This window comes from Oncorhynchus kisutch, linkage group LG4 (genome assembly GCF_002021735.2).
Source record: "Oncorhynchus kisutch isolate 150728-3 linkage group LG4, Okis_V2, whole genome shotgun sequence".
Classification (NCBI taxonomy): Eukaryota; Metazoa; Chordata; class Actinopteri; order Salmoniformes; family Salmonidae; genus Oncorhynchus; species Oncorhynchus kisutch.
Genome location: NC_034177.2, coordinates 48663256 through 48691203, shown reverse-complemented (window position 1 = coordinate 48691203; position 27948 = coordinate 48663256). Strand labels below are relative to the sequence as shown.

The window sequence follows — 27948 nt, the reverse complement described above, 5'->3', positions numbered from 1 at the left end:
AGTTAGGATCACCATCTTATTTTAATAATGTGAAATATCAGAATAATAGTAGAGAGCTTTTATTTCTTTCATCACATTCCTAGTGGGTCAGACGTTTACATACACTCAATTAGTATTTGGTAGCATTGCCTTTAAATTGCTTAACTTGGGTCAAACGTTTCGGGTAGCCTTCCACAAGCTTCCCACAATAAGTTGGGTGAATTTTGGCCCATTCCTCCTGACAGAGCTGGTGTAACGGAGTCAGGTTTGTAGGCCTCCATGCTTGCACAAGCTTTTTCAGCTCTGCACACAAATTTTCTATAGGATTGAGGTCAGGGCTTTGTGATGGCCACTCCAATGCCTTGACTTTGATGTCCTTAAGCCATTTTGCCACAACTTTGGAAGTATGCTTGGGATCATTGTCCATTTGGAAGACTCATTTGCGACCAAGCTTTAATTTCCTGACTGATGTCTTGAGATGTTGCTTCAATATATCCACATAATTTTCCTTTGTCATGAGGCCATCTATTTTGTGAAGTGCACCAGGCCCTTCTGCAGTAAAGCAAGCCCACAACATGATGCTGCCACCCCCGTGCTTCACGGTTGGGATGTTCTTCGGCTTGCAAGCCTCCCCTTTTTCCTCCAAACATAACGATGGCCATTATTGCCAAACAGTTCTATTTCAGTTTCACCAGACCAGAAGACATTTCTCCAAAAAGTACGATCTTTGTCCCCATGTGCAGTTGCAAACCGCAGTCTGGCTTTTTTTATGGCGGTTTTGGAGTGGTCGCTTCTTCCTTGCTGAGTAGCCTTTCAGGTTATGTCGATATAGGACTCGTTTTACTGTGGATATAAATACTTTTGTTGATTTTCTTCTCATTCCTCCTCTTTAACTGTTGGATGTCCTTCTCTCTATGGTCCAGTTGAGCCTCCAGTGTCCGCATCTCGTCCCGCATGAAGCGCACGTCCTGCCCCCTGCCACTGCCTGACTTCTTAGCCATCTGGACAGGAAACCAGGCGGACAACAAACTCTAAGACTCCATCTGTTTACAACACTTATAAATCTACACACTTGAACTACCAGGATCCTAACACAATATTATGTCTCCATTTGCTTATGGGAAAGTGCTTAAAAAATCACAGACAGGGGCAAATTTGTTGTTCAGAAAACACAGAGAGAGAAAACCACAACATACAGCAGCGTAGCAGAGAAGAATTAGCCAGCACGCTCTCATCTCGTTAAGTACTATGAGTGACTTTACTATTGGCTGAGAGATATACTAAACCAGTTGAAGGAAACTGAGCAGCATGAGGTAAAATAACCTGTGATCCAATTCAAACAAAACTGCTACCCAGAACAGGCAGTTTTGATTGAAAATGGACTCTAATGATTCACCATTTCATTTAATGACCACATTCACACCAAGCCTTACCTCAAACTCTTGTTCCCACTTTAATTCCTTTGCCTTCCACTTATTTTCTGTAAGATACAAAAGAGATACTGTTAAAGTATCTACTGTGGGCAATTAATTTCTAACAATACACTTAACGCTTAATTAACAACAATGCTTCTGTGCCAACATTATCAATGAGTTCAAATGCCATGGTAACCTCCACTTTCTTCCACTACAGAAAAATATAAAGATTTTGGGTCTGTATCAGTACCACCAGTAATAAATAACATGACACTGACTATAACAGACTGAACAATTAATAAAATCGCCACCGGACTATTTACATTGACCCCCCCCCCCCCCCCCCCTTTGTACACTTTTGCTACTCGCAGGTCATGTACACTATGTGATGCAAATATAATCAAACTCTACTATATTACTTAAACCACACTGTGTAGAGCTTATCCTTCAAAGCAACTATGTAATGTATTCTACTGATATTAACACTGGATCTAATAATATTAGGAATGCATTTCAGCACAGCGATGTGAATGGATCAAAGAGTTGTTGTGAGTTTGAATAATGCGGCTCTGGGTCTGAATGGGTAATAATAGCATGGGACACCTTTAGAAGGCCCCGAGCGACTCGCAAGAGCTGAACTATTTTCTCTGGGCTTCCATCTTTCAGCTCCTGCTCCCATTGTTTGACCTGCAGAGAAACAGGGCACCCCAGCTGTTCTGTGAAACACACAGTGAATTTGACATCAGGCAGAAACACGTCAACAGTAATGCTTGGTGCAGAATTAAGTAAAACCCTGTGACCAGCAGTGTCTAGAGATCCAGTAACAAGTACTGCTTGGTCTTTTATATGTGTTCCGGTCTCACTGGTAGTAGCAGAGAACAAAATTGCTTACACATTTGTTTAGTCTACAAGCCAGGTGCTTGATCCTGGCCAGGGGAAATGGTAGGGGGATGAAAATGAGGTGCGCAGGAGAAGATTAGTCTGTTTAGGCATTATGCAGACACATGCAGCATATGCTTTGGCAGAAGGCAGGTTTGTCCTTTGTTTGTTTACGGACACATCAGTAGCAGAACCACTCATTTCAATGGTCATACATCCATATCAACACGAAAAACTAGATTGGACTATTTGATTGATACAGTATCAGATTAGAAGAGGATTTGGGGTGCAGGTATGTGCATTTTGGAACAGTACTGTAACGTTACATGTCGACACATTTGGTTAATTATATCTGCATCTCCACTCTCCTGCATTTGTTCTAGGTCAGAATCAATTACCCTACTCCAGTCAAGATGAGGAGGCATCTTGACAATTGTGTAGTTACAGCTAGGTAACAGGAACTGGGGAACAAATAGATGGACAGACACACATTGTAAGCTTGGGTAATGCTGTAAAGGGACAACATAGAGCTGTGGCTATTATCCTTGCAATGTGCATTTTAGTTGTAACTAGCTAGTTAACTAGGTTAGCTGACTATTGCACATAACGGCATGTTTAGCTTGTTAGCTGCTGCTAGCTACTTGCTTCCAGACTTGCTAAACATTGCATTCTACATGTATAGAAATTACGTATACATGCAACTGAGTTATTTTCATTTAAATCAATATCCGTGTGAATCTTACCTTTTTTCATATACCTGACACAACGTATTTGGCGAGCTTACTTGGTATTTTAGGTAAGCATACAGATAGAACAATGAGAACATATTTGACCAAACAGCTGCTCCAGTTGCTAAGTTACCACTGACAACAATCGTAAATAGATTTACTATGGCTGATAAAGTCGTTTCACCGTCGCAAAAGGCTAGCCAGTCATTTAGCCAGCTAGATAGCTTAGAGAGATTTTCAACACAAACATGTTCATGGTTTATATCAAGCAAAGTGTGTTGTCATCTTCTTGATAGTGTCAGTACATATGGGACAACACGTTTCTGAAATCAGTGCCCCTTTTTAGCTTAAACTTTGCCCCGGAAGTTTGGGGATTTATTGGCTTGCTAGCGTTCAAATTGGAATGTCAATCGCCGAATACTTTAACGTAAGTTTCTAAATGTTCAAATGTCTTCTAACAATGTTATATGTTACTGTAAACTATTTTCATCAGCAGTAGATAAACTCGACTATGAATCGTGAACAATCAAGTGGAAATGCAAGAGGCTAGCCCAGCTGGAGGCGATTCGGTTATCTTCAACAGTTATCTAGCTAAGTTAACGTTGGTGTGTTTGTAAAAGGCATACTTCGGGATTTTATCTACTTCCCCAGAGTTGGGTGAATTCTTGGATACCATTTGTATGCATCTGTGTTAAGGACGTTATAGGCAGTGTCGCTAGCCAATGCTAACTAGCGTTAACACAATGTATTGAAGTAAGAGTATGGGTATTTGTTAGCTAGCAGATACCCATAGACTTCCAGTCATTGCGCTAACGCTAGTTAACTTCCTTCTTAGTGCACGCAGATATTTACAAAAGGTATCCACAAGTCCATCTAACTCTGTGGAAGTAGATAAAGTAAAAAACCTAATTGCAAAAATCCTGACGTATCCCAGAAGGTGCCTAGTTGGATGACAATATTTTTAAAGTTACAGTGACCAGCCAGCGTGGCTGCAACTACAGGATCTTGTTCTCGGTTGATATAGTTACCTAGCTAGCTAACTACATTGTTGTCTTTCAAGTTTTAATACGACATCCTCAATGCAATTGTCATATATTTTTTTGCTAATATAATATTTCTGCATTGTTTGGGAATTGATAATAGACCTACTCGGTGTACCTGAAGGCAAACATTGTTATGATGCCAGTCTTGTCACCTGACCTGGCAGCACCAAGCTGTGTCAGTGGCATCCTAGCACATCTGGGCTGGGCACATTGTATTTTGTGAACCATGATAATGAATAAAGATAACCTCTCTAGTCTAATTTCTACTGTCCTGCTGTTACTTCATCCATCACAGTGATCAATGAAGCCTTTGGTCAGCGATGGCTGTCGTGTCGTGGAATGAGATTTTGAATTTGACTGGATTGGTGTTGGGATGCTACTGGAACAGCTTATCCTGTGGCTGTGTGTTCGACGATGTCTCAGCCATTCTGGACAACAAGGACTTGTGGCACGCCACCCCACTCAGCAACCTGTTCTTCAATGACTTCTGGGGCACGCCCATGTCTGAGGTGATGAATCTATCATGAAATATCCTCGAGCTTGGGGAGGGAAGTGTTTGGTGCATGAGATTACACATGACATGTCATGCACCACGTCTTACTTTGTTTATGCTCCCCTTGCAAAACATGCAGATGATCAAGTGAAAAGGTATTATTTGAATGTCAGCTGAGAATAGTTCAAATGTATTTTACACTGAACAAAAATATAAACACAACATGTAAAGTGTTGGTCCCATGTTTCATGAGCTGAAATAAAAGATCCCAGAAATGTTTCATATGCACAAAAAAAAGCTTATTTCTTTAAAATATTGTGCACAAATGTGTTTACATCCCTGTTAATAAGAATTTCTCCATTGCCAAGATAATCCATCCACCTGACAGGTGTGACATATCAAGAAGCTGATTAAACAGCAGGATCATTACACAGGTGCACCTTGTACTAGGGACAAAAGGCCACTAATGTGCCGTTTTGTCACATAACACAATGCCACAGACGTCTCAAATTTTGAGGGAGAGTACAATTGGCATGGTGATTGTAACTCAGTAAAATCAATAAAATTCTTAATTGTTGAGTTTTATATTTTTGTTCAGTATATGTTCAATTAATCAATGGCTGTGGTGTATATCTGTGAACTTTGATTCTTGGCATAATGATAGTCAGAGGAGGTTGATTGCAAGTTCCAACAAAATCACATATATTCACAACAGCACTATTCTCCATTACATATTTCTGTTTCTTACCACAGGAGAGGAGCCACAAGTACTACCGGCACCTGACCGTGCTCACGTTCCGGCTGAACTACCTCTTCAGTGAGCTGAGTTCTGCATCCTACCACCTGCTCAACACAGGGCTTACATGCCGTGGTGTGTGTGCTCTTCCTGCGCATCTGTCGTCTCTTCCTGGATAAGACCTCCAGCCTGGTGGCGGCCCTGCTTTTTGCAGTGCACCCCATCCACACAGAGACTGTAAGTTTGCTCGTATTGTAGGCAAACACAGATCTAGGATCAGATGAAACACTGCTGTTTGCTGTGGTAGCGGCTGTGCATTCCATCCACATGGAGGCCCTAAGTCTGCTCATAGTGTAGGCACAGATCTAGGAACTAACAAGCTGAATTAACTATCCCTAAATCCTTACCCCATCCATGCTCCCGAGTGGCACAGTGGTCTAAGGGAGCTTTCTGACACGAACTTAGCTGCTTCTGTTTAAATCTGTGGATTCTGATTGGCTACAAGCACAGGAATAGCTTAAATTTGCTTCGTTCTTACAAGGCACCCCCCCTCGCCTAATGTTTAAAATAAAATGGTTATTTAACTTTTATTTAACTAGGCAAGTCAGTTAAGAACAAATTCTTATTTACAATGACTGCCTACACCGGCCAAATCCGGACTATGCTGGGCCAATTGTGATACAGCCTGGATTCGAACCATGGTGTCTGTAGTGACGCCTCTAGCACTGAGATTCAGTGCCTTTAGACCGCTGCACCATAGCGACAGGGGTTGGCTTTCATTTGAGGGATAGCTTGACTGTCAAATCCATGTATTTGTGGCCAACGACTTTTATACAGAGAGCGCTCCAAATGATCGGTGCCATTTGAGTATGAAAATGAGTCCTTCGACAGATAGGCGCGTATGATAAAAGCAATTGTACCAAACCAAATATATTAATCTGTTTAAAGCAATCTACTCAGTATCATCTTGATGACTATGTATCACCAGTCTGAGGTAAAAAAGGATGTGTAAGCTATATCCATTAAATTTATGTGGTTAAAATGCAAGCTTATAATGTAGTAACACAAACTGTCCACATTAGCGCAATATACAATATTTTAATAAATTCAGCAAAAAAAGAAACGTCCCTTTTGCAGGACACTATCTTTCAAAGATCATTCGTAAAAATCCAAATAACTTCACAGTTATTCATTGTAAAGGGTTTAAACACGGTTTCCCATGCTTGTTCAATGAACCATAAACAATGAATGTACATGCACCTGTGGAATGGTTGTTAAGACGCAGCTCACAGACGGTAGGCAATTAAGGTCACAGTTATGAAAACTTAGGACACCAAAGAGGCCTTTCTACTGACTCTGAAAAACACCATAAGAAAGATGCTCAGGTTCCCTGCTCATCTGCGTGAACATGCCTTAGGCATGCTGCAAGGAGGCATGAGGACTGCAGATGTGGCCAGGGCAATAAATTGCAATGTCTGTACTGTGAGACGCCTAAGACAGCGGTACAGGGAGACAGGATGGACAGCTGATTGTCCTCGCAGTGGCAGACCACGTGTAACAACACTTGCACAGGATCTGTACATCTGAACATCACACCTGCGGGACAGGTACAGGATGGTAACAACAACTGCCCGAGTTACACCAGGAACGCATAATCCCTCCATCAGTGCTCAGACTGTCTGCAATAGGCTGAGAGAGGCTGGACTGAGAGCTTGTAGGCCTGTTGTAAGTCACGGTTTTGTCTCACCAGGGGTGATGGTCGGATTTGCGTTTATCGTCGAAGGAAAGAGCGTTACACCGAGGCCTGTACTCTGGAGCGGGATCGATCTGAGCTTGTTGTTATTACAGGCAATCTCAACGCTGTGCGTTACAGGGAAGACATCCTCCTCCCTCATGTGGTACCCTTCCTGCAGGCTCATCCTGACATGACCCTCCAGCATGACAATGCCACCACCCATACTGCTCGTTCTGTGAGTGATTTCCTGCAAGACAGAAATGTCAGTGTTCTGCCATGGCCAGCGGAAAGTCCAGATCTCAATCCCATTGAGCACGTCTGGGACCTGTTGGATCGGAGGGTGAGGGCTAGGGCCATTCCCTCCAGAAATGTCTGGAAACTTGCAGGTGCCTTGGTGGAAGAGTGGGATAACATCTCACAGCCAGAACTGGCAAATATGGTGCAGTCCAGCAGCTGGTGGCCACACCAGAGACTGACTGTTACTTTTGATTTTGACCCCCCCCCCCCTTTGTTCATGGACACATTATTCCATTTCTGTTAGTCATATGTCTGCGCAACTTGTTCAGTTTATGTCTGTTGGTCAATCTTTTTATGTTCATACAAATATTTACACATGTTAAGTTTTCTGAAAATAAACACAGTTGACAGTGAGAGGACATTTCTTTTTTGCTGAGTTTATATCTAAATGTTTCAACATGTCATTTTAGGATGATTGTATATGTTGTCCACTAGGGTTGCACATTTTCGGGAATATTCAGAGTTGGAACATTTCTGTGGGAATTACCAGGAATTAATGGAAATATGCAAATTAATATTAATACCATTTAAATGTAGATGTTTTTTTGCATTGTATATATTTGCCATATTATATGGAGACAAACATTTACCTTATCATAAGCAGACGTAATAGCAAATGATTAAATCCTTCCAATATAAAAAAATATTTAATTATGAATTGACTAGAACGTATTTACAGTCTATTGAATGATCCATCACATCTCTCAAAAATGTGTTCAACATACGTCTGTAAAATGATTGTCTAGAAACTAAATCTTTGGTTGTCTTCCTCTCAAGCTTCCATGTCTTCTCCCTGGACATCCTCAATGTCCACCTCTTGAACATCAGACTCTCAGGCCTCATATTCACTGTCACTTTCCAACATTGTTGAGGATGGCTTGTTATCCTCAACAATGTACCTTGAGTGCACCTCAGCCACACTCAAGGTACTAAACGACATCATAACCGCCATCGATAAAAGACAGTACTGTGCAGCCGTCTTCATCGACCTTGCCAAGGCTTTCGACTCTGTCAATCACCATATTCTTATCGGCAGACTCAGTAGCCTCGGTTTTTCGGATGACTGCCTTGCCTGGTTCACCAATTACTTTGCAGACAGAGTTCAGTGTGTCAAATCGGAGGGCATGCTGTCCGGTCCTCTGGCAGTCTCTATGGGGGTGCCACAGGGTTCAATTCTCGGGCCGACTCTTTTCTCTGTGTATATCAATGATGTTGCTCTTGCTGCGGGCGATTCCCTGATCCACCTCTACGCAGACGACACCATTCTATATACTTTCGGCCCGTCTTTGGACACTGTGCTATCTAACCTCCAAACAAGCTTCAATGCCATACAACACTCCTTCCGTGGCCTCCAACTGCTCTTAAACGCTAGTAAAACCAAATGCATGCTTTTCAACCGGTCGCTGCCTGCACCCGCATGCCCGACTAGCATCACCACCCTGGATGGTTCCGACCTAGAATATGTGGACGTCTATAAGTACCTAGGTGTCTGGCTAGACTGCAAACTCTCCTTCCAGACTCATATCAAACATCTCCAATCGAAAATCAAATCAAGAGTCGGCTTTCTATTCCGCAACAAAGCCTCCTTCACTCAAGCCGCCAAGCTTACCCTAGTAAAACTGACTATCCTACCGATCCTCGACTTCGGCGATGTCATCTACAAAATGGCTTCCAACACTCTACTCAGCAAACTGGATGCAGTCTATCACAGTGCCATCCGTTTTGTCACTAAAGCACCTTATACCACCCACCACTGCGACTTGTATGCTCTAGTCGGCTGGCCCTCGCTACATATTCGTCGCCAGACCCACTGGCTCCAGGTCATCTACAAGTCTATGCTAGGTAAAGCTCCGCCTTATCTCAGCTCACTGGTCACGATGGCAACACCCATCCGTAGCACGCGCTCCAGCAGGTGTATCTCACTGATCATCCCTAAAGCCAACACCTCATTTGGCCGCCTTTCGTTCCAGTACTCTGCTGCCTGTGACTGGAACGAATTGCAAAAATCGCTGAAGTTGGAGACTTTTATCTCCCTCACCAACTTCAAACATCAGCTATCTGAGCAGCTAACCGATCGCTGCAGCTGTACATAGTCTATTGGTAAATAGCCCACCCTTTTCACCTACCTCATCCCCATACTGTTTTTATTTATTTACTTTTCTGCTCTTCTGCACACCAATATCTCTACCTGTACATGACCATCTGATCTTTTATCACTCCAGTGTTAATCTGCAAAATTGTAATTATTTGCCTACCTCCTCATGCCTTTTGCACACATTGTATATAGACCCCCCCCTTTGTTTTCTACTGTGTTATTGACTTGTTAATTGTTTACTCCATGTGTAACTCTTTGTTGTATGCTCACACTGCTATGCTTTATCTTGGCCAGGTCGCAGTTGCAAATGAGAACTTGTTCTCAACTAGCCTACCTGGTTAAATAAAGGTGAAATAAAAAAAATAAAAATAAAAATCAGGCTCTAAAAGCCAAACATTTGCCCAGATGGCCACCAATTTTTCAACCCTTGTATTGGTCAGCCTGTTGTGTGCTTTGGTGTGTGTGTTCCCAAACAAGGACCAGTTGCGCTCTGAGGCGGGTTATGTTGGTGGGATTTGAGGGTGATGGAGGCAACAGGGGAAAGAGCCTCAGATTAACAAGTCCCTTCCACCAGGTGGCTGATGAGATATGAGGCACGACTGCCATATTGCATCTCTATCCCAAAGCCCTTGCTTGGAAGTGTACTTCGCCAGACTGCCAAAAACATTGCCCTCATCCAGGCCAAGGTGGCGAGACATGGTAGTAATGACACCATAGGCCTTGTTGATCTCTGCACCAGACAGGATGCTCTTGCCAGCATACTTGGGGTCCAACATGTATATGGGTGTATGGGCTTCAGGCAGAAGTCTTCACGCTCTTTGATGTATTTCAGAACTGCAGTTTCCTCTGCTTGGAGCAACAGTGAAATGGGCAGGGCAGTACAGATTTCTTCTCTTACATCTGTAAGCAGAATCTGAACATCAGACAGGATGGTATTGTCTCCCTCAATCCGTGCAATGGCTACTGCTATATGTTTCAGGAGTTTCAGGCTGCTTACCATTCTTTCCAAAAAATAAATCATCCAGGAGGATCCTCTTGAAGGGATTGTCTATATCGGCAGACTGATATGGCCATTTCTTGGAGACTCCTTCCCCTCCAGGAGTCTGTCAAACATGATGACAACACCACCCCAACGGGTGTTGCTGGGCAGCTTCAATGTGGTGCTCTTATTCTTCTCACTTTGCATGGTGAGATAGATTGCTGCTATAACTTGATGACCCTTCACATACCTTACCATTTCATTGGCTCTCTTGTAGAGTGTATCCATTGTTTTCAGTGCCATGATGTCCTTGAGGAGCAGATTCAATGCATGAGCAGCACAGCCAATGGGTGTGATCCAAGGTAATTTCTGTGGTCCAAGGTCATTGATGACTGCCTTCAGCTCATCTGCAATGTAGAGACCGGTGTGTCCGTTGTCCCTTGTGTCTGTGCTCTTGTAGAATACTGGTTGAGGGGTGGAGATGATGTAGTTAATTATTCCTTGCCCACGAACATACAACCACCCATCAGAGATGACTGCAATACAGTCTGCTTTCGCTGATTTGCTTGACCTTCACTTGAACTCTGTTGAACTCTGATTCCAATAAATAAGTAGATAAAGCATGTCTGGTTGGAGGGGTGTATGCTGGGCGAAGAACATTCAGAAATCTCTTCCAATACACATTGCCTGTGAGCATCAGAGGTGACAACGTTCCTCCACTGAGTCAAAAAAAACTTCTGATTCCAGGAAGACCATGAGCTGTTGCTATCGATAAGGTGTCTGATTCATAATTTTCACCTCGACTAGAAGTAGAGGGCCATTTATCAGAGGTTGCTTGTTGTGAGCACTGAGGGAACTTGATGCACTTGGCCAGATGATTCTGCATCTTTGTTGCATTATTCACATATGATTTGGCACAGTATTTGCAAATGTACACAGCTTTTCCTTCTACATTAGCTGCAGTGAAATGTCTCCACACATCAGATGGTGCCCGTGGCATTTTCCTGTAAAGATTAGAAAAACATGAGTAAAAATAAATAATACAATTCCATGTACAGATAAATAGTTAACCAGTTAAATTAAACCTGGCGCTCTAGACTAGCAATCCCATAGTGTCTGTGCAGCAGCTTGAACGTTCAACATTGCTGCTATAATAGTTAAACAGACCTGCATGCATTGGTGACATGGAAAGAATGGAATTCAATACAAGTTGGACATTGAGTTGGTTAATGTCCCTTTCAATGCCTGAATTGTTTGGAAATGAACTAAATTGAACTAATCTCAGCCATTACTGTCTACCTCAACAACAACTTCTCTCATCTTGCCTATTTGCTGACCCCCTTACCCCCAATTTGTACTTGTATTTCACCACATTCAACCGAGTTGCACCGGCAACCAGACAGTCCTTAGAAAAACTGAATAGAAGATTTGAAAACAAAAACAGAATAGTAAAACAAAGACAACATTCTGCCACTCTGGGAAAGGGAGTTGTAATGTCACACAGCTCTAGTGCTTCCTCACTCTCTCCTTCAGCTGAGTGCAGCCTCTCAATCGCTTGGAAGGACCCATTTCACAATTCACAAAGTAGCCCTTGGCCCGGCCAATGGCCTTCACGTTATCTTGGTCTGGAATCTCTCTCTCAACAGATCATTTGTTTTTCATTTGATACACTGAGCAATGAAGCTCCCCTTCATGATAAACATGGACAAAGAGACTGTTGTGCCATGCCTCTGTCTTTTTTAGCATCTTTTAGAATGGCTTTCTTTCTGAATGTGTCGTTCAGAGTTTTTGTGTGCATCTGTGTCTGGTACCTGAACATATTCATAGTGAACATATTCAACTAGAACTTTGTTTGTATGACATTGGTAATCCTAAAGATGGAACTGAAAGATGCATGCTTTGAATAGTTTCATTGGATTCAATAGTTGCAAGTGGTTGAGAGATGAAAATGCTGCATAACAGTGATGTCTGTCAACGTATGTTGTTAAGAGGCTGACTGTCACTTGCCTGGCTACACAAACTCCTTGCTTTGGCCAAATGCTACACCACACCCACAGACATTAGTTTATTCTTCGCATTGAATCTGGATCTGAGCCCTACGATTTCTAGACTGTAAATACGTTCTAGTCCGTCTGATTGGTCCCAGAAATCGATGGTTTGGGCTAGAGCCAAAATACACGGGTAAAGCGACATTTTGAATATTCGTCATTGGCTTTGATACTCAGATTGGTTCGAGATGATCCAATTACTGATGACTTGGTTTTGTACAACACCGTCGTTTTGACGTCACCGCGAAACATTTCAGTAATTGCAGTCTCAGACTGAAGTACTGTATGTAGTGAACGATAGCGCAGCGGAATAATTAAGTTTGAGTCATCAGGCAAGACTGTCACAGTCAAGTGTTTAGCAATTGTGTATTAGTCTATGTGTTGATCTTAGGACATCTATGTGGTAGAGGTCAGGTTAGGTGAGTCAACCTCACCTGGGTCATGTTCAGTAAGGTGTTATTCTTACTGGTCAAGTTCAGTTAATACCTCACTTTGTTTCAAAACCTTTTCTCCCTACAGACCATGACACAGATTTGCTCTCCTCTTGGTTCAGGATTTACCAGCCCCGGCTGCGTTTGTGAAAACAGGACATGTGCAGTTCCATGTACTACCATAAGGTGGCAATCATCCTTCATATATTTCTATAAGTGGCCCCTGGCCGGCAGGCGCCAGTGTTACCTCTGTTGACTGCCTCCATGATTTAGTTCTAGGCTAGGTGACGGGCATACTTTTCATTTACGGTCTTGTTGTTTTCATTTGGGTGCATATTGTAGGTTTAGGTTTGCCTTTGTCATGGAGAATCAGGTTTCAGCCAATTTCAAGCATGCCTGGGAGACATGTTGAGAAGCGTGAACTCCAGAGAGACTGAGCAGGAAGTGTTTTAAAGGATGATTGATTGACGAGGGAACATCTTTGTGCCAGAAACGTTAACATTGACCGTTTACTTTCAACTTTGTGCCTATGACAGGTAATGGTTGTCATGGGGAAAGTGGAACTCTTTGATTCATTTATGAAAGAAGAACATATTTGTGCCAGAAATGTTGACTTAAAAAAAAAAAATTGGTTCCTCTGGCAGGTGACTGGTGTTGTAGGAAGAGCGGAGCTCCTGTCCTCCATCTTCCTCCTGGCTGCGTTCCTGGCCTATACACCAGATCTAAAGGAGCCGATCACTCCATCGGTGAGTCTACTGTAGCCCTCCACTAATATTGTCCCCCTGTTTGTTGTGTACACACACGGGTTTGAGCATTCTGAGTGTCCGGTCAGCTCCATCAATTCACTGGAAAGAGAAGCTTGTTAAATGCGGGCGGTCATGTTGAGAAATAGATAAAGGCATTGCGCTGAGGAAAATGACAGTTGATGCCTGATTTGAAGGAAAGTCAGAAAGGTAGATAATGACTCAGGGGTTTGATTTCTGAGCGATGATGGTTATCACAAGAGAGGGATGAATGGGGATGTGACTGACTGGTTTTCCCCCTCCTGATTTCAAGGAAATGAACATGAACTCATTGTCACTATCTTACTAGTTACTATTTTACCAAATTTTTACCAGCATGTCACATGTGCAACCAGAGAAAAAAAAAATCCTAGACCACCTTTACTCCACACACAGAGATGCATAGAAAGCTCTCCCCCACCCTACCTTTTAGCAAATCTGACCATAATTATATTTTCCTGATTCCTGCTTACAAGCAAAAACTAAAGCAGGAAGTACCAGTGACTCGCTCAATAAGGAAGTGATCAGATGACGGATGCTAAACTACAGGACTGTTTTTGCTAGCACAGACTGGAATATGTTCCGGGATTCATCCAATGGCTTTGAGGAGTATACCACCTCAGTCATCGGCTTCATCAGTAAGTGCATGAACGACGTCATCCTCACAGTGACTGTGCGTATATGTCCCAAAAAGAAGCCATGGATTACAGGCAACATCCACATTGAGCTAAAGGCCGCTTTCAAGGAGCGGGAGACTAATCCAGATGCTTACAAGACATCCCGCTATGCCCTCAGACGAACCATCAAACAAGCAAAGCGTCAATACAGGATTAGGATTGAATCCTACTACACCGGCCCTGACGCTCGTCGGATGTGGCAGGTCCTGAAAACTATTACAAATGGAAACCCAGACGCAAGCTGCCTAGTGACGCAAGCCTACCAGACTACCTAAATGCCTTTTCATGCTCGCTTCGAGGCAAGCAACACTGAAGCATGCACGAGAACACCAGCTGTTCTGGATGACTATTATAACACTCTCAGTAGCCAATATGAACAAAACCTTTAAAACAGGTCAACATTCACAAAGCCGCTGGGCCAGACCGGTTACCAGGACGTGGATTCAAAAGAATGCGCGGACCAACTGTCAAGTGTCTTCACTGACATTTTCTTCTTTCTTTTTTTTCTTTTTTTGAATTTTACCCCTTTTTCTCCCCAATTTCGTGGTATCCAATTGTTTTAGTAGCTACTATCTTGTCTCATCGCTACAACTCCCGTACGGGCTCAGGAGAGACGAAGGTTTAAAGTCATGCGTCCTCCAATACACAACCCAACCAAGCCGCACTGCTTCTTTACACAGTGCGCATCCAACCCGGAAGCCAGCCGCACCAATGTGTCGGAGGAAACAACACCGTGCACCTGGCAACCTTGGTTAGCGCGCACTGCGCCCGGCCCGCCACAGGAGTCGCGATGAGACAAGGACATCACTACTGGCCAAGCCCTCCCTAACCCGGACGATGCTAGGCCAATTGTGCGTCGCCCCACGGACCTCCCGCGAACCCAAAGTCTCTGATGGCTTCACTGACATTTTCAACCTCTCCCTGACAGTCTGTAATACCTACGTTTCATGCAGACCACCATAGTCCCTGTGCCCAAGGAAGTAAAGGTAACCTGCCTAAATGATTACCGCCCAGTGGCACTAATGTCGGTAGCCATGAAGTGCTTTGAAAGGATGGTCATGGCTCACATCAACAGCATCCTTCCGGACACCCTAGACACACTCCAATTCGCATACCGCCCCAACAGATCAAGAAATGCCGCAATCGCACTCCACACTGCCCAATCTCACCTGGACGAAAGGAACACCTATGTGATAATGCTGTTCATTGACTACAGCTCAGTGTTCGACACCATAGTGCCCACGAAGCTCATCACTAAGCTAAGGACTCTTGGACTAAACACCTCCCTCTGCAACTGGATCCTGGACTTCCTGACTGGCCGCCCCCAGTTGGTAAGAGTAGGCAACAACACGTCTGTAATGCTAATTCTTAACACTGGGGCCCCTCAGGGGTGTGTAATTAGTCACCTCCTGTATTCCCTGTTCACCCACGACTGCGTGGCCAACACGACTCTAACACCATCATTAAGTTTGATGACGACACAACAGTGGTAGGCCTGATCACCGACAACGATGAGATGGTCTATAGGGAGGAGGTCAGATATCTGGAAGTGTGGTGCCAGGACCACAACCTCTCTCTCAATGTGAGCAACACAAAGGAGTTGATCATGGACTAAAGGAAAAGGCGGGCCAAACAGGCCCCCATTGACATCAACGGGGCTGTAGTGGAGCTGGTCAAGAGTTTCAAGTTCCTTGGTGTCCACATGACCAAGGAACTATCATGGTCCAAACATACCAAGACCGTCGTGAAGAAGGCACGACAAAACCTTTTCCCCCTCAGGAGACTGAAAGATTTGGCATGGGTCCCCAGATCCTCAAAAGGTTCTACAGCTGCACCATCGAGAGCATCCTGACCGGTTGCATCACTGCCTTGTATGGAAACTGCTCGGCATCTGACCGTAAGGCACTACAGAGGGTAGTGCGAATGGCCCAGTACATCACTGGGGCCAAGCTTTCTGCCATCCAGGACCTATACATTAGGCGTGCCAGAGGAAAGCCCATAAAATTTCAGAGACTCCAGTCACCCAAGTCAGACTGTTTTCTCTGCTACCGCACGTCAAGTGGTACACTGCTGCTACTCGTGTTTATTTTCTATGCATAGTCACTTCACCCCCACCTACATTTACAAATTACCTCAACTAACCTGTACGCCCACACACCGACTCAGTACCGGTGCACCCTGTGTATAGACTCATTAGCCTCATTATTGTTATTCTTATTGTGTTACTTTTTATTGTTACTTTTTATTTTAGTCTACTTGGTAAATACTTTCTTAACTTTTCTTGAACTGCACTGTTGGTTAAGGGCTTGTAAGTAAGCATTTCATGGTAAAATCTACACTTTAAAAAATTTATACTGATATTTAAGATTTTAGCTGCCTTTTAAGCATTCTAGTACAGTTAAATAGTTAACACACACACACACGGACACAGATGTCTAAGGCATTGCATCTTAGTTCTGGAGGCGTCACTACAGTCCCTGGTGCGAATCCAGGCTGTATCTGGTCGTGTTTGGGAGTCCCATAGGGCAGCGCACAATTGGCCCAGCGTCGTCTGGGTTTGGCCGGGGCTGGCCGTCATTGTAAATAAGAACTTGTTCTTAACTGACTTGCCTAGTCAAATAAAGGTTACTCACACACACACTGACCAAAACGTTATTTTGTTGGCATTTACCTGTAAAACATAATCAAAACCATTTGATTATTTCACAGTTGTTGTGAGGACGTTGGTAAAATGAAGAAAAAAAAAAATGCAGTCAGGCGCAGGACACAGTTCTGAGTAATCATCCAAAAATAAGTAAGATTCCAACAAGGAACAAATACAATAATCCCAAGCATGAACAACGAGAACCCACATGACAAACACTAACGCACAAAACAGAGAGGGAAATCAGAGGGTTAAATAAGGAACATAATTAAAATGATGTTTGAGCATAGATCGGTGGTGTCTGAAAAGCCGGTGACGTCGAACACCGCCCGAAGAAGGAGAGGGACCAACTTCGGCCGAAGTCGTGACAGTTGTTTCATTCTCACCCAGGATTGCATCATCTCAGAAATGTTCCCATGCGCACAAAATGTTCCATAAAACTTGAAGCTTATCTCAAATTTTGTGCACATTTGTTTACATCCCTGCCAGTTTTGTTGAGCAGGCGTTTCAGTGCCATGACAGAGGGGTATCACGTCTGCTGCAGGCGCAGTTGATGAGCTTATTTCTCAAGTCATTTGTTCGAATGGAGCTAGCTAGTGTGTTCATGTTTCAAACATGTTCTCAAGTGCCATTGAATTGGCAGCAGCGGTATGACAACCAGCATATTCATGAGCATGCAATACGACTTTCCTCAGTTCGAAATCCTCGATGACCCACTGTGCTGTCAGACTTAGCATGCTCATGGGGAGATATCACTGGTCCAAATGTCGTTAAGATAATAACAGTGACGCTATTACTGTGTAAGTCCGGTAGGGCAACATCTGAAAAATAGTTTTAAAAATAAATGTAAAAGTGTGCTGTTGCTCGACCAGTCGGCGAAAGCCAACATCTCCCACAACAGAGAACGGTTGATTGTCAAGGGCAATGGATTCCATTGTCTTGGCGTTAATGGATTTCGCCTTTGAGTTGTTTCGCCGAAATGTCCTTACTCTTTCAAATGACTGCTCGACTTGTTGACTGCTCGATCCACACAGCAGACATTGTGGGCTAGGTTAGGAATGCTGTGGAATGCTATGTTCACCTATATCTTACCATGGTGATTTAGCCTCAGTAGGGCCAGTTTTAGAGAGGTTAATGTAGTCGTTCGTTTTATATATAGCCTTTAGCCAAATATACAATTCAATATTGTACCAGTAACTGCCAAAATAATGGAAACTCTTAAGGAGGGATACAAAGTAAAGTGCTTCCAACGTTAATTAAGCAATTAACATCCCATCGTGCTTAGGGTCATATATAAAAATGCTGGGCAGCCCATTATTTTGGCTACCATGGCTATATACAATGCCCCCATCCACAGGGCATGAGTGGTCACTGAATGGTTTGATGAGCATGAAAACAATGTAAACCATATGTCATGGCTGTCTCAGACACCAGATCTCAACCCATTTGAACACTTATGGGAGATTCCAGAGTGGTGCCTGAGACTGCAATTTCCACCACCATCAACAAAACACCCAATTATTGAATTTATTGTGGAAGAATGGTGTTGCATCCCTCCAATAGATTTCCAGACGCTTGCAGAATCAAGGTGCATTGAAGCTGTTCTGGCTCGTGGTGGCCCAATGCCCTATTAAGACACTTTATGTTGGTGTTTCCTTTATTTTGGCAGTTACGTGTGTTGTTATTCTTAGGCTTTACCTTCCATCAAGCTCTCATTGCATCTGTTGTGTCCCTTGGCTCTTCAAACAGTTCTGGAACATACACTTCTGCAATTATTTGCATTTATTATGTCAAACAGTCAAACTATCAAGTGAATTTTCATGCAAGGAACGAAAACGTAAGTAATTACCAGTGTTTTCCACAAGTACATTCCACAAGTACATAGTACATAGCCAGCCAAATAGAAGAAGTAGTTGTTTGGGGGGCTTTTGCCAAATGAGCTCTGTTTTGGTGGTGTCTGGTACATTCTACTGCCTTGACATCTGAAATACACAGCAAAATGATTGAATACTTTATCGAGTTTACAAACATTTGTAGTGGTATTGTGACATGACTTTACAATTGTAATTACTGAAAATGTATGAATTCAGTGTATTGTTAGTAGTTTTGGATATTGTCTAGGTCTTTATGATCAGGACTATTAGGGGAAGTAATAGAACATTCAACACCTTTTTAAAAGATTTAACCGGTCTTCTCTTGATTAAAGTCTTACAAGTTTAACTGCAAGATAGGAATTGCCACAATAATATTTTTCCTTCAAATAATGTGTTTTATTAAAACCGATAAGCATAGGCTACTTAGTAGTTAACATTTACCTGAGAAGGTATTTGGGAAAGCCTTGCCTTCTACCAGAAGACTGTTTTCATTAGCAACATTGCTAACGGCTACACAAGGTGTTCGACCCATGCACACACACAGGCGGGCAGTCTTGTTGTTTCCTCAGAATGTAGCAGGAAATTCGAATCACTGATGCATTCTGTTCGTGTCTTATGACAAACTTGGGCAAATTTAGTAATATTGGGTAACACTTTACTTGCCACGCATTGTCATAAAACTGTTGTCACGTAGGCTATGGTGTAATGGACTGTTTTGCCATGTGGTAGGGTTTGTGGCTTTTGACAGTCTCATATAGGTGCCTAACCGGCCTTAAAATAATGCAATACATTTGAAGTCGGAAGTTTACATACACTTAGGTTGGAGTCATTAAAACTAGTTTTTCAAACACTCCACAAATTTCTTGTTAACAAACTATAGTTTTGGCAAGTCGGTCGGTTATCTACTTTGTGCATGACATAAGTAATTTTCCCAAGAATTGTTTACAGACGTCACACCGCTCAGGAAGGATACGCTTTCTGTCTCCTAGAGATGAACGTACTTTGGTGCGAAAGGTGCAAATCAATCCCAGAACAACAGCAAAGGACCTTGTGAAGATGCTGCCGGAAATGGGTACAAAAGTATCTATATCCACAGTTAAACTAATCCTATATCGACATAACCTGAAAGGCCGCTCAGCAAGGAAGAAGCCACTGCTTCAAAACCGCCATAAAAAAGTCAGACTGTGATTTGCAACTGCACATGGGGACAAAGATCATACTTTTTGGAGAAATTACCTCTGAAGCACGGGGGTGGCAGCATCATGTTGTGGGGGTGCTTTGCTGCAGGAGGGACGGGTGCACTTCACAAAATAGATGGCATCATGAGGATGGACAATTATGTGGATAGATTGAAGCAACATCTCAAGACATTAGTTAAGAAGTTAAAACTTGGTCGCAAATGGGTCTTCCAAAGGGACAATGACCCCAAGCATACTTCCAAAGTTGTGGCAAAATGGCTTAAGGACAACAAAGTCAAGGCATGGAGTGGCCATCACAAAGCCCTGACATCAATCCCATAGAAAATGTGTGGTCAGAACTGAAAAAGCATGTGCGAGCAAGGAGACCTACAAACCTGACTCCGTTACACCAGCTCTGTCAGGAGGAATGGGACAAAATTCACCCAACTTATTGTGGGAAACTTGTGGAAGACTGCCTGAAACGTTTGACCAAAGTTAAACAATTTAAAGGCAAAGCTACCAAATACTAATTGAGTGTATGTAAACTTATGAACCACTGGGAATGTGACAAATGAAATAAAAGCTGAAATAAATAATTCTCTACTATTATTCTGACATTTCACATTCTTAAAATAAGGTGGAAATCCTAACTGCCCTAAAACAGGGAATTATTAGTAGGATTAAATGTCAGGAATCGTGGAAAAACTGAGTTTATATGCGTTTGGCTGAGGTGTATGTAAACTTCCGACTTCAACTGTATACGTTTCGTTTAGTACCTTGACTTCTAAGTGCCTTTTCCACTGAATCTTGTAACTGTTACGTATGGTTTCCAGGTGTGTGTGTGAAACAACCTTCCCTTTGGGCGGCTCCTGAGGGCATCGACCTAGAGCAAAGGTCGGCAAACCTGCTCCTGCGGCACTCCATGTTTTTGATTTAACAGGGCAGGAAGACCAGGTGTGTTGAATTTAGGCACACTGAACTTATCAATTAGCTCAGTTGGTCAGGTGTGGTGCCTAGTTGGAACAAAATCCTGCAGTACCTGCGGCCCTCCAGGAACAGGGTTGTCTACCCCTGACCTAGAGTATCATCTCAACCAATCTTCCTCATTACAAGCACCATCTAATACTTACTATTTTGATGGGATTTGATGGGGATTAATTCCAGGGGCCTTTAGATGAACACACTGTGGCTAATTTCACTATAAATTCCACTAAATCCAACTGACCGATTTATAATGGTTTCCAAGGCTCTTTTAGTTTTGTTCTTGGATGTTCTGGCAACATGAAAAGGACAGAAAGCCCTGCACACTGTATACTGGGTCTTTCTGTCCTGTTCGTGGGTACTAATTAACCCAGCACCTAAGTTTTATTAGGATATGATTGTGCGTATGACAATGGGATGTTGCCAGATGTCATAGTCTATGTTTCTCCTTCTTTGACTTTCTCTCTAGTGCTGTGAACGTGGTTTTGGTGGCTGCAGCCACATTATGCAAGGAGCAGGGAATCACAGTCATTGGCATCTGCTGTGTCCATGAGGTGTTTGTTGCACAAGGGGTAAGACACCGCAGGCCAGCGCCGGTAACCTAACTCCACACTGCAACACACTGTTGCTCCAACCATCACACTGCACGGTCACGCCCTCACTCAAAACCCCAGTAATAGATTTGAGTTATGAGACAAATATATATATTTTTTGGAACTGGCTAGCTCCCATTTTTACCACAAAAGGGGTACTTGAGATGGAATGATGGTGAGCAGCTGTTTTGTCGGCTATCCTTCCCCAGAAATAGACAAATTAGTTACATGACACAAAACCATCAAAGAGCCAAAGCCAGAGGCCTTCATTTTGAAAAAGTTTCCTAACTATTAAAGATTCTTGATTCATCTGGGTATACAGTGCATTCGGAAAGTATTCAGACCCATGACTTTTTCCACATTTTGCTACGTTACAGCATTCTGAAATTGATTCAATTAATGTTTTTCCTCATCAATCTACACACAATTGATTGACACAGCTAGACAGGTTTTTAGATTTTTTTTTTTACAAATGTATAAAAAAAATTTAAACTTCTTCTTCTTTGCTATGAGACTCAAAATTGATCTTGGGTGCATCCTGTTTCTATTGATCATCCTTTAGATGTTTCGACAACTTGATTGGAGTCCACCTATTGTAAATTCAATTGATTTGACATGATTTGGAGGCACACATCTGTCTATACAAGGTCCCACAGTTGACAGTGCATGTCAGAGCAAAAACCAAGCCATGAGGTCGAAAGAATTGTCCGTAGACCTCCGAGACAGGGTTGTGTCGAGGCACAGATCTGGGGAAGGGTCCCAAAAAATGTCTGCAGCATTGAAGGTCCCTTAGAACACAGTGGCCTCCATCATTCTTAAATAGGAGCTTGGAACCACCAAGACTCTTCTTAGAGTTGGCCGCCCGGCCAAACTGAGCAATCTGTGGAGAAGGGCCGTGATCAGGGAGGTGACCAGAACCAGATGGTCACTGACAGAGCTCCAAAGTTCCTCTGTAGATTTGGGTGAACCTTCCAGAAGGACAACCATCTCTGCAGCACTCCACCAATCAGGCCTTTGTGGTAGAGTGGCCAGACAGAAGCCACTCCTCAGTAGATGGCATATGACAGCCTGCTTCGAGTTTGCCAAAAGGCACCTGAAGGACTCTGATCATGAGAAACAAGATTCACTGGTCTGATGAATCCAGGATTGAAATATTTGGCCTGAATGCCAAGCGTCACGTGTGGAGGAAACCTGGCACCATCCCTACAGTGAAGCATGGTGGTGGCAGCGTCATGCTGAAAGCTGAACGGAGCAAAGTACAGATCCTTGATGAAAACCTGCTCCAGAGAGCTTAGGACCCCAGACTTTGGCAAAGGTTCACCTTCCAACAGGACAATGAGCCTAAGCACACAGCCAAGAAAACACAGGAGTGGCTTTGGGACAAGTCTCTGAATGTCCTTGAGTGGTCCAGCCAGAGCCCGGACTAGAACCCGATCTAACAACTCTGGAGAGACCTTAAAATAGCTGTGCAGCGACGCTCCCCACCCAACCTGACAGAGCTTGAGAGGATCTGCAGAGAATAATGTTAGAAACTCCCCAAATACAGGTGTGCCAAGCTTGTAGCGCCATACCCAAGAAGATTTGAGGCTGTAATTTCTGTCAAAGGTGCTTCAACAAAGTACAGAGTAAAGGGTCTGATTACTTATGTAAATGTGATATTTCAGTTTTTTTTGCTAAACTGTCTAAAATCTTGTTTTTGCTTTTTCGTAATGGGGTGTTGTGTGTAGATTGATAGGAACAAAAACTATTATCCATTTTAGAATAAGGCTGTAACGTATCAAAATGTGCAAAAAGTCCAGGGGTCTGAACACTTTCCGAATGCACTGTAAATGATCAGTGTTTCTCAACCGGAGGTCGACTAGACTGGAATGAAAAAGCTAAAGTACACAAAATTGGCCTCACCCCGTCATGATTCCCATTTTACTGATCAGTCAGTTAATTATATCTCTTTCTCTCCTCTCCTCTCTCCTCTTCTTTCTCAGTTCACACTACCCATGCTGCTCCAGGTGCTGAGGGGTAAAGATGGTTTCCCCTACGCCGTCCTGCAGACACTCCTCAAGCTCGTAATCCTCATCATCAGCACCTTGCTGCTGGTCATCATCAGGGTACAGGTCATCCAATCACAGCTTCCTGTCTTTACCAGGTGGGTGGAGCCGTGGATGTGTTTCCGTGGCAACATAACATCAATAGAAAAAATAAAGCCATGACCCGGGAAATTTAGATTTTCTGTTCTGCTCATTGTAGCCCTGCCACTTGGAACAGTACATTGTCTGTTACCCAATCAATGAACATTGTTCGCCCTTAAAAGTGTAGGCCTAGATACAGTGAGAAATAGATCTTGTTTACAAGATCGATTTGAGCAACCAAATACATATTGGACCTGCATTTTCAATGCGGCAAAATATTTTCTTTGTGGTTTGAAGGGCTGTTGTTGCAGTTCCCGTGATAGCATGGAGCAGACAAACAGGCTCTTCTGATGACTGCTTTCTTAGTGGTGAAACCAACAGCCACAAGTCAAGTGGAAATGGAACATGAACAAGGGCATAATTCACACATGGCTAGAGGACAAACTCATTTATTTCAGATCTATTATCCATCATTTGATTACGCAATTTGTCTTAAAAACTAAATAAATTGCATTGCAGTGTGAACATAATTTCACCGGCATCTTTTTGGTGAGTATAGTAATTACATCAGACATAACAGGTTTGAGCTGTGCTTTGTGGTGGTGGAAAACATTCCTATGTCATGGCGCCAATGTGCCGACATTAGCTAAAACATTGTTCTCCACATCTGGGAAAGTTACCAGGACCCCATTCCAGAGGACCATTACCACAGAACAGGCGTGGCCTGGTTTTCACTTTTCCCTAATGGTTACAAGCGGTTACAACTGTCCAGTGTATTTTAAAAGGATACTGAGTATGAAGTGCTAACCACCCAGCTTTGTAGTAGTTAGGTCTATTTCCTTGTATTTGAGAGGAGCTAGCTACTGTACCTGGAAACTCCAAGCAATTGCAATAAGCTAACAACAACCTGATGTCAATTATCTTCAAACTTCAAAGGCAGAGACATAAATTGTATCCTTGCAGTATTTAATGTTAATATGCATGGGGATTGGACCTTATCCTATGTCAGTGGTCGGCTGTACATGAAACATGTCTTGCATAATGTAAAGGTTACAACATGTTACAAAGAGGTTACCGTCCAGTGTACATTAAACCATGTATGGGGTTGGGGTCCTAGCCTATGTAATTGGTCATCTATGCAGTGAAATGTGTCTTGTATTTCACAGCTTGAGAGGTTCGACGAGTGGGCAGTCACTGTGGCCCTGTGACTGGGGTATTTGTAGGGAGGCGCAGCGGTTGTTAAAAGTATTGGCAAATAGAACCCGCATTGATGGATATGTTGCAGACATATCTAGAAACTAAGTACTGGTTGATCAGATTCTATAATTCCCCAATAGAATGTGAAATATTGTTTTGGGTTCCAGGTGTTAGCCTAAACAAGGTCAGGGAGTCAGAAGAACTCGGGAACATTTTAACGTGACATTTGTTATTAATCTCCAATCACAGACATAAACAACCTGATGGCATCATGCAGATAACATTCCTAAAGATTAGTTTCTATTAAAATTCTTCATCAATTAATCCACTGGCAGTCTCCAGATTGTATCGCATAATTAGTGTTAGCAGAAAAATAACCAGTTCCCAGACATAACAATGGTGCATATTTGGATAATCACAATATTTATGTGTGGGAGCTAGCAGTAATTGGTTTAACCCTTACAGATTACGTCTGAATGGTGCTCCTCAGAGCCATGGAGACTAAGGCCCCATCACAAATGGCACCCAATTCCCTATATAATGCACTACTTTTGACCAAAGCCCTATGGGCCCTGGTGAAAAGTAGTGCACTACATTGGGAATTGGGAGCCATTTGTGACACACTATAATGCTCATGGTCCCGAAGAATGTGAGTCATGAATGCCTGTCCATTCAAAGTTATAAGGGAAAAGGATAAATAGGAGGTAGTGGAGGCTCTACAAAGATGATGGTAGCATACAGTATTTGTGCAAGGATGTTTCTTGAGTGCTAATAAGTGCTGAATTGGCACAAATTGGTTCTCTTCTCTGTTACTCCTCTTGTCCACACCCTCCTGGTCTAGTCAAGCGTATGACTCCACTCACCCTCTTTGTGCCTGTTCCACTCTACTCCCTTTCCTTATTCACCTGACATTTTGTCTATCACCTCCTCCTTCACCATGTTTGACAACCCAACTCTTATTAATTGTCCACTCACCCTCTCTCTTCCCCTCTTTCGCTCTCTTCCATTTACCATCCAAGATTTAACCCAACTTGTCAATTATCCATTCACCCTCTTTCTGACTCTCTCCCTCTCTCTCCATGGTTCTCTCTTGCTCTTTCTCTCTCTTTCTCTCTCTTCTCCGTTCTCTCTCTCTCCCTACCTCCCCAGGTTTGATAACCCAGCGGGCGGTGAGCCTGACTCACCCCCTCTCCCCTTCACCTAACCCCATTTTTTTTGTCATTGGGATTTTCGTTCACCCATTTTTCCCTCGCCCTTTCGTTCTTTCTCCTCCCTCTCCAGGTTTGACAACCCTGCGGCAGTCAGCCACACTCTGGCCAGGCAGCTGACTTTCAACAACCTGCTGCCAGTGAACGCCTGGCTCCTTCTCAACCCATCAGAGCTGTGCTGTGACTGGACAATGGGGACCATTCCTCTGGTGGAGAGCCCTCTGGACCTGAGGAACCTTGCCACCCTGGCCTTCTACAGCCTCCTGGGCCTGCTGGCCTATCGCAGCCTGCGCCACTCAAACTCCTCCGCCAGACCGTCCTCATGGCGAGTGTAGTGAGAGTTTGTGGTTTGTTAAAACGTGTCAGTGCTTTAGTTGTTGTGGTTTTGCCAGATCAGATGACATTTATTTTATGTGCGTTTGGCAGCTGACATGGATAGTCTTATGTGGTGCGGAAAGTTGTGGAATATTTCTGCGTGGGCTGTTTGTTTTGTCTGCACTAGTATGGTTTGTTTTGTCTGACCTGAAGTTTGCCAGTTGTGACCTTAAATTGTTTGTAAACCTCATAACTATAGGCACACCACAGACATCAAACCAGCAGTGTGGAATTCCCATATTGAAGACAAACATTTTACTCACTCTGCTTGTAAAGTGAATGATGACCTCTTGATGTTGGGTTTCACTCGCCTCTGCTTAAGACATAACCCTGCTGTGTTTATAAAGTTAAGATTTGGCCTTGTTTCAAGACGATTCAAATTCTGTCCAACATACAACTAGAGACCTGGGATGTTTTAATCTTTTGTCCCAACAGATAGCATTTCTCCGTATCCTCCGCCTGGCTCAGCACAACTAATGTTCTCTTCTGAATGACCCTGCTTGGCAGATTTTGTGCATTGGAAAGTTCAGCAGTGTGGATGCCTGCCCTGAATCTACTACTGTATCCTCTGCCTGCCCATAGATGGAGGAAGAGAAATGGATGGGAGGAGTGTAATATTGTGTAACAGACCCATGACTTCTTTCTCCTCACTGTTTCTCTGTGACTCAATACGTGTCAGTGAACTTCCTCACAATGTTGCTTTTACCCTCCCTATGAGACAAAGACCACCACAAATGATCATTTATAATGTTATAGGGCGACTGCACTTCCTGATTTGGCCTCATTTTTCATCAATGATCATTAAGAAATGCTAGCGGCTATGACTGAAGGCAAACTACAATTGTCTTGGGGGTGTGGTTTGATGTTGGTGTTTCTTGGGTTTGTCTTTGCCATTCAATCACGACAAACAAGGCTAGTAATGAGTACAGTGAGGTAAGCTAAGCTAGTTTTGCTATGGAGAGAACAAAGTTTTGATGTTGAGGACTTTCTCCCCTCCTGATTGACTTGCCATCTCAGGATGGTCAGCTAATTCAGTTCTAAAGATGGGTTGACTGTTTAGCAACAAAACTGACGTGTGCGCAACTATGTGGCAAACAGACAGGGTTAACTTCGATTTTTGACAACATATAAACTACATTTCATCTGCAATGTTTATTTAAAAACAAATACATTTGCACAATGAGCTCTTGTCTCTCAAATACATTGTTACAGTTGTTGGTTAGCTGGATAGCAAATGTTTTGCCATATTAGCATAGACGTGACATCAGTCAAAACGCTCCTTTTGAAGCGTGTTCATCATTTTCATGACGATTCCTGCACTGACCTTGTACATAGCCAAGCTGACAACAGCTAGCTAGCGTAGCTTGATGAAAGCTGCAGCTGCCTATCCTATCTAGCTGATATTTCTCTGTCAAATCAGTTATGTCAAGATAGCAAGATTCCAGTGTCTGGAAT

At 43.2% G+C, this 27948-nt stretch overlaps 1 pseudogene; it reads left to right on the top strand.

The window, feature by feature from the left end:
* The first annotated feature begins 3197 nt into the window (after nucleotides 1-3197).
* LOC109888911 (protein O-mannosyl-transferase TMTC3-like) overlaps nucleotides 3198-27948 on the top strand; it is a 65059-nt pseudogene continuing 40308 nt past the window's right edge.